Source organism: Varroa destructor, unplaced genomic scaffold (genome assembly GCF_002443255.2).
Source record: "Varroa destructor unplaced genomic scaffold, Vdes_3.0 BEIS01000006.1, whole genome shotgun sequence".
Classification (NCBI taxonomy): domain Eukaryota; kingdom Metazoa; phylum Arthropoda; class Arachnida; order Mesostigmata; family Varroidae; genus Varroa; species Varroa destructor.
The window spans coordinates 30297755-30305519 of NW_019211459.1; the positions used below are offsets into that span (position 1 = coordinate 30297755).

At 35.8% G+C, this 7765-nt stretch overlaps 1 long non-coding RNA gene across 2 annotated transcripts in view; it reads left to right on the forward strand.

Moving 5' to 3' along the window:
* The window catches only part of LOC147755105 (uncharacterized), a 17537-nt gene extending 12604 nt beyond the window's left edge, over positions 1-4933 (forward strand). Inside the window, exons 4-6 of one of the 2 annotated variants that reach the window (XR_015329598.1) lie at positions 142-292; positions 2189-2934; positions 3601-4933. This is a non-coding gene — a long non-coding RNA (uncharacterized LOC147755105). The remainder of the gene's footprint in view (positions 1-141; positions 293-2188; positions 2935-3600) is intronic. The other variant, XR_015329597.1, reaches the window with a different exon arrangement.
* Positions 4934-7765: the final 2832 nt, after the last annotated feature.

Genomic DNA, 7765 nt, shown 5'->3' on the forward strand with positions numbered 1-7765 from the left:
ATATATAGGTTGTCTTTGTAGACTGTAAGAAAAGTTCACATCAGTAGCAAAGATATTTATTAACATTTTTTCATCTATAGAAGTTCGGAACGTTGCGAGTGAGTGATTTATAAGGAATGACGCGCCTTTTCTTTCTTGCAGGCTCCACTCCGTTAACAACTATAATATTCCTTAGACAAAATCCTGGCGTTCTGCAAGCATAGTTCCATTAGTTACAGAAAGCGTAGCATGCTGGATAATCTCATGAATTAAGTGAAAAAGGACAGGTTAACTGGAAACGCATGTTTCCTGTGTAAGTAGTATAAATTTAATTAAATCAACAAACACGGACATAAAATCCATTATATTTTACACTTTACTGATTTCAAAACAAATCGCATGTTGACTCGTTTGTCTATATTTCCCTAACGTTCATGTTATGTTCCCCTCTAGAGCAGTAAAAGTTGTATTGAGACTTCTAATGCTATTTACAAAACAGTCGATACATCACATATACACGTGTGTGCCACATGTGCACAGATTCTTACAAGTTACTCAATCTTAAACAACAACGACGCCCGTCGTTTCTGTTAATGTGTTTTTAAGACACTATTTCCATGTCTGTTTCCAATAATCTGAAGGAATGAGTTGAAGGAATCTACGTATGCCATATACCAAGCAGTAGCCAATACTGGAAAATGAATACGGTGGAGGAATAGTACTACAGTTATCAGAGTAGCTTAGCGCACGACTCAAAGCTTCGTAGCGAGTTTACAGATATAAATGTTAACTAGTTTACCATAGGTGGCCTCACTTAGTCATACTTTCTTGAAGAGCGCAACGTAAGCTTCTCTGAACGATGATCTATGAATCCAGAAGACAAATTATACTGTAGTTAAGAGCATTACCACCATTTCAGCAGATGAAATTGAAAGATTCGTTAGCCTTTGTAATTATTTCGAATAACACTTAGTTAGTGCACTTAGTTAATCATAAGCCTTTGAAATTTCTGAGATATCGAAGGCAACCTACGGTGAACGTAAGCAATGACGAAAGTACCATCCCTGTAGGAGTGTAATACATTTTTAACACATTTTAAACAAAACTTACGCGATTTTGACTGCGGATATGGAATACAAATCGTATAAAGCCTTGGCTTGTTCAACACACTGTTTTTAAGGCTTTTTTTTTATCTTTGATATTTTAATATATCCTTTACGTACTTATTCCAGAATATAGATTAGCAATAAAAATCTCTATGTGAGATTGCCGCTTACCAAATCGTACTCCCTTTTGTATTCGATGCTTTTTTTCGAAGAATGCATACTCTAGGCTGCCGATTTCATTGGCGGAAACAGTGCTTTCATAAGTTCACAATTATGCTCTTTTGACCCAGTCGGCAGAAAGGGATGCTACGACCGCTTGGCTGAAATCTACATCGTTGACTTTCATTATAAAAAATCGTAACTTGGTAATAAGGAGGGAATGTTTGCCGTAAACCAATGGCAATTAAGCCATAAGCAAACACATAGAAATAATAGGCCGTAATTGAACACCGACGCCATATAACGTAACAGTTGATGCTTTGTCGCGTTCGGCAGCATCATCAGCAAGAGAACGAAATTTCATGTGGAATTTGTCGCTTGGCGACGACCACAGGGCCACCAATACGTTAAAGACCGGGCTGGCACTGTATGAATGATGTGATACCGTAATCAACGAGATGGTCGACGACTCCTTGTCTTCCATCTGACTAATTGTATTAACCCAACACAATCGTGGGACGATATTTTAAAACTATGTCTTCGTTAGCATGCCGGCATAATAAAACGGTTTCACCTAATTCATGTGTAATTGAGGAGCCAATACGCTTGAAGATTTCATGTTTGGACGCCTTTGACAGGAACCTATTCGACGCCGTTCACCATGCAACCCAGTTCATCTGGAAGCAATGAACACCGTCAGCCGTCGATCTTTAACTGAAAGAGTCGACGGTGAGGCTCGACCACATTTAATATTATCTGTGCGCGTGTAAGTTCTATCGACCGAGTTACCTTATGCAGAAAAAACTCACATTACGCTGAGCTGTTGTCGACGCCCCATAGTTGCCTAGGTAACGAAAATATTTCACACTAATCCTCGAGACGAGGCAAATCAACCTATTCATGCTTCTAATGTGAACCTGTCGTGTTGAATTGCGACCTTTAAGGCATGTTGGGAAAACCAGTGCGAATGGTATGACCTTAGGAAACAGACTACTACAGACGTCTTTAACGCTTGGTGAATCATACACAAGCCGTGCTCCTAACATCACCTGGTCTTGAAATCAAACTACTTTTTTGTTCGGAATTAAACTGTAGGCAGCAATTCTGTAGCGCATTTTGAGGCAAGTGGGCTTCGGGATTCACGGCGACACCTCTCACGGTCGATCATTAAAACATAGAGAAGAAGTCAAGAGACAGTTAAAAGGCATGCTGGCTTCTCTACGTTGATATGATAAACGGATACCCTTTATTTCAAAGACACAGTTTAATACAAAAGAACGAAAACCAAAGAGATGCACCACAAGACCAGGGCGCAAGCTATCGATCGAAGGCAACCATCTCGAATAGCGAACCGCCGGAATAAATGCTCACTCGTCTAATCATCTCAAGTAGACGCGAATTTACCGTGGCAGACACTAGGAAGAGGTCTTAACAACAACCGTGCTTTTTTTTTCTGCAAAGAAATGTCCTAGCATGATTCATTGTATATAAATGGTTAGCACCATAAATAATGGTGTACCATTCTCAAGCAGTAAAAAAATTGCGCGGTGCCCCGTACTTGGTGCACGGAAAAGGGGTCCAACGCTGATGGGTAATGGCTTTGTATGCTAGGAGAGCGATCACTACACGTCCGTCAAATAGTCCACAAGGTCTTCTACGGTCAGCTTGGTTACAGTGGCAGCGGTATGCGGTAGGTCAAGTTATTATAATGTAATATATTAAGTTGAATTTTTGCTCTACTTACACTCCTGCTTTCCCATAGCAATGACGCAATAGTTTTTATTACAGCTTCACTAGTTCTGATTTTTCTGTTTACTTATGAAAAAAGATTTCATTGCGCGACAATGCCGAAACGTCCTTCATTTGCAATAAAATGCTCAATATGGTTCTTTATATCTTCTAAAGATACCAAATCCGCTTCATCATTGCGGGGATCGTAAAAGATAATAATCGAAAGGAGCGAAGTCAGGATTATAAGCTAGGTGAGGCAAAACACCCAAATCAAGTTCGTACGGTTTGTATAAGGCCAGTCACGTTGTAATGAAATAGGATTCCTCTCCTATTGGCCTTCCTCCTACAAGGCGCTTTCATATGGACTGCTTTAAATGCTTGAGCTATTTACCTTACTCAGTCAAGGTAACACTTTTGTTTTTTGAGAAAAACTCATAGACGAACTCTCGCCTACAATTTAGCTAAAGCACAGCATTACCTTCTTTAGAAAAACCTAGGCTTTAGTTATCCTTTGAAAAGCACTATTACATTTCGACTGTGGCCTGCTCTGGCTGACATTATTGTAGATTATCCATCTACTTGTTACCATCTTGCAAGAAGCGGGTTTTTTCTCTTTCAATTTCAGAAGATGATCGGATGCGCACACGTGGTGCACTAGTTGATGATCGATCAAATCACGAGGAACCCAGACGTTTGCCATATTGACGTCACCGTTAGTGGTTATGTCTCGAAATGATCTATTTGAATACCTCTATATTTTTAATTATGTAGTGAAGATTTATATGCGGGTTTTATACGAATAAAATGAGAATTTTATGGGCTTTTTAATCAGAGGGTTGACCTATATGCATCTTGTCTTTAAAGTTGAACTTACCTGCTCAAAGACAAACGAACTACTTTCTAACCGTGCGATCGGCTATAGTATTGGATGTGTGCACCCCAGAAATTTCTTCACCAGCTCGAGTTGCACATCGTCCTTCTCAGGAATATTTTTCAAAACTAATCTTAAACACACTTTTGATATATTCATGTTTAAGGTTTTGGGGGACTTAAACGTATAATCGAACAGAACACAGAGGAAAACTGGAAGATAACTTTAAGAATACAATGAACAGTCATTTTTTGACTTCCATCAACTGTGGCGCATCAAAAATTGAGATCTGCTGTGAACTTATGGAAAACCCGAATGTTATAATTTGAGAACTGTTAACATGTTTTGAAATGTATATCACTTATCTTATCGTTACTATCATGACAGCAACTTTCAGTCATTTATTTCTATTTCAAGCTTTCCTTGGGATCGATAATTACCAATAAATTCTTGAATTCAGCAACACACTCAATTGTACCAAAAAATTATACGCTGTAGCCCATTATAACATAAGTTTGCTTGAATTATTTGCTGTCCAAATCAGCGTTTGCGTGTAATCAATCTTTTCGCCGAAAGAAAATACGTCCTAGTAAGTCAAATATGTTGTAAGATAGAATATTGTTAACAAAAATATAAATGTGTGCATGTGCTAATTGTTTTTGGAAAAAGGTTCACTAAATACGATAGTATCTGTTGGAAAGTGTATTGGTAGTCCATTTCTATAATCCAAAGTTTCCTCGATTAATATGAAGGCAAATGCAATTGCACACAAAATTTCATTTTTTTTTCTCCTTGTTCTGGATAGACGCTTACCTTATTGATATATTAAGTTTCAGTTGCCTCTATGAATTTTGATTACTTCAGGTTCCGTCAGTCTCGACAAGAGTCGACACAGGCTGCTAGACCGTAATTTAAGAGTCGAGAGAGAATTTTGTAGATAACGGGCACGATTGGGCTAAATTTCACACTTTACTTGATATATTTAAAAAAGTTCTCATTGGGTTCTCTATTCAAGTAGAGTATATCGTGTTTGCCGTTGACAGACCATAGTAGTGATTTCCTATCTGTTTGGTTGAAAGATACCAGTTTGGGTTCTTATATATATATATAAAAAAAAAAAAAAAATATATATATATATATATATATATTTTTTTTTTTTTTTTTTCGCTTTAAAGATGTTTTCCGTTGCTTTGATGGCATTTTCCGATGACTAATAAAAAATAATTTTGCCAATGCTTTTCTTGTTCTTCGTATTTTTTTATAAGAAGAAATTGGTTTTTCTGAGGTAATTTTTGAAGGGGTAACTTAATTTTTTGTCAGAGACAATATAACATAGAAAAGCTTATTTTTCCGCTTCAGTTAATTAGACTGACAAATCTAAAGGTGTTTTTTTTACTTACCTTTCATAAATAACTTTCCTGATTTTCTTTGCATTTTATTAAGCGTCCAATTAGAATGGCCACGTTTTTTTGAAATACCTCTTCGAAACGTTTTTACTATTATAATATTTCTTTCGTCTTAAATAATCTTTGATAGTATTGCTGTAAAAGCCTTACTCAATATTTTCTTGCTTTTATTTGTTGTAACATCTGGAGATGTAAGACCGTATTTATTTGTTGTTTAATATATAGTCGTGTTGTAGTTCAATCATGTTGTTTGATTACGTTTTCAATATCAGAATTTACTCATGGCCAATACATGCATCATTTCGCTATTTGCTCGGACCTAGTACTCCCAAATGTCAAATATGTTCATTTAAGACTTTTGCTTGTACGGATTTCCGTGTGACAATGCTATTATTTGATATTTCGCACCTCCTCAGAATTAATAAGAAATAATGTTTATGCGATTATAAAAGCTGGATGATTATTCTTTTCAATTTCGTTGCTATTTTGTTCCCCCTATCAAAGTTATTTTCCTCGATCAAGTTTTATCGTTATTATATGTTTTGAAAGGTCAGCTCGTTTGCGTGTCAATATTGCTAGAATATATATCCTATTATGTTGCCGATAGGCAATAAATTGTTTTTAGGAATGGAATATCAAGGTTTTGTTCAATCTTCCTAGTGATTTTGTTCTTCGGTATCCTAAGACATAAGATGCGATAAAGCGTCAGCATGGGCAAATTCCTCAGTGTTTTTCTTATCTCTCTCAATATTTTAATAATACAAATCATAGTACAAATCGGAATACCCGTTTTATTGCAAAATATATTATGGTCAAGAGCAGCTCTTGATCCATTTGTAAAATTAATTCTATTTTGTGGATAATAGGAATCGTTAACACGCAAATACGATTGGGAGGTCTTTTTCTTTCTCTATTTGTGTGTATCCATATTTAGCCTTATTACAGGTATTTGCGCAATGATCGAATGCTGTAATGGATTGCTGAACCATCTAGACATAAAATTACAGTTCCAACACCATATTGGTTGACATTAGCGGCTACAACTATGGGAGGATAGTGGTCAAAAAGGGTTTGAAAGTAAACTTGATTGAAGTATTTTTTCAAGTAATAAACTACGTTTTTATCCTTTTTGGGTCATTGAAATTTGCCTTTTTTTAAAGCAGTCTATACAAAGGGCCTGCTATATTTAGCTTTCTTACGAACGTGTAGTATAGTCATCCTTAATAACCTAAATCCTGAAACATCTGAAACATTCCTGGGTGAAAACGTATTTGGTATAACTCCAGTTTTGTTTGGGCCTGGCGTATATTGAATTGCAGTAATGATTAAAGCTACATAAATGATCGACTGTCTAGGAAGATGTCCGTTTTTCTAACCTAACTTTGAAATGAAAATCTTACATTCGTTGAAACAGCTTTTTAAGCTTACTATGTTTTTTATCGTAAAACCAACAACTATGAGCTCATTTGAATAGGTATGAAGTTTGTCCACCTTCTTGGGAAACAATAGTAACAATTTTGTTTCCGAATGCAATACAGGATATTTATTGCGAACACTATTATGGACTTATTTCACATCTGTTATAAGCTTCGGCAAATCCTACGATTGAAATACGTATTTCACCATTTAAGGTAGCAAAAAATCTCGTATAATGTGTCATAATAATTTTACAAATTCCAATTTTGCAAAGTTATTCTGTTTCGTATTTCGTTTTCAAGTTTTAAGAAGAGATTAGAAATTGGAGTGGTTTTTAAAGATTTATTGTCCTCCTGGCTCAAGCCAAACAGCTATTGCTTGAATGCATTGTTCCTAAACTAGAGGAGAAAACTTTTGTATATTACTTTGAGGTTATATGTTACTTTTCCTCTAATGTTTTTGAAAATCGATTAATCTCCACTTTCGCCTACATTTTCCGCTATCCTGCACCATAGCTTATCTAATTTCTCATCCAACGATTTTTTAGTAAAAATATATCGTGCTCAACAACGTAGTATTTACATGGCATTCTTCACTTTAGTTGAAAATCAAGGGTAAAAGACCCCAAGTAGTTCTTGTATATTAGCTGTTTAATATCTGCCAGTTGTAAGTGTAAAGCTTTCTTGCTTTTTTCGGGTATCTTTGTCAATGATAATTTTTCTAGTTTGGTTTGAGTCTTGGTGTTTATTTTATGCACAAACACTGGTGGTATTTTAGAAGCGTAACTAACCTTTAAGGGAGTGTCTTAAATGTGTGTCTTAAATTGTTCTACATGTGCACATGTACGGTGACAGTTAACAACTTATCTAGATATTTTAAGGCTACATACCTTATATTCCAGTTTCCATAAATCATAGATCATAGAAATAAAACACTATAATGCTCCATCGTCGTAATCAATAAGTCCTCTAGCGGCAAAGCGGATTGACCTTAGACGTATATTCACCTTCATCAAATGTGAGAATAATTTTATTATTTTTTTTTATATCTTTAATAATGAGGTCGCTTTAAAGAAAATATAGGGTTAAGAGCTAATA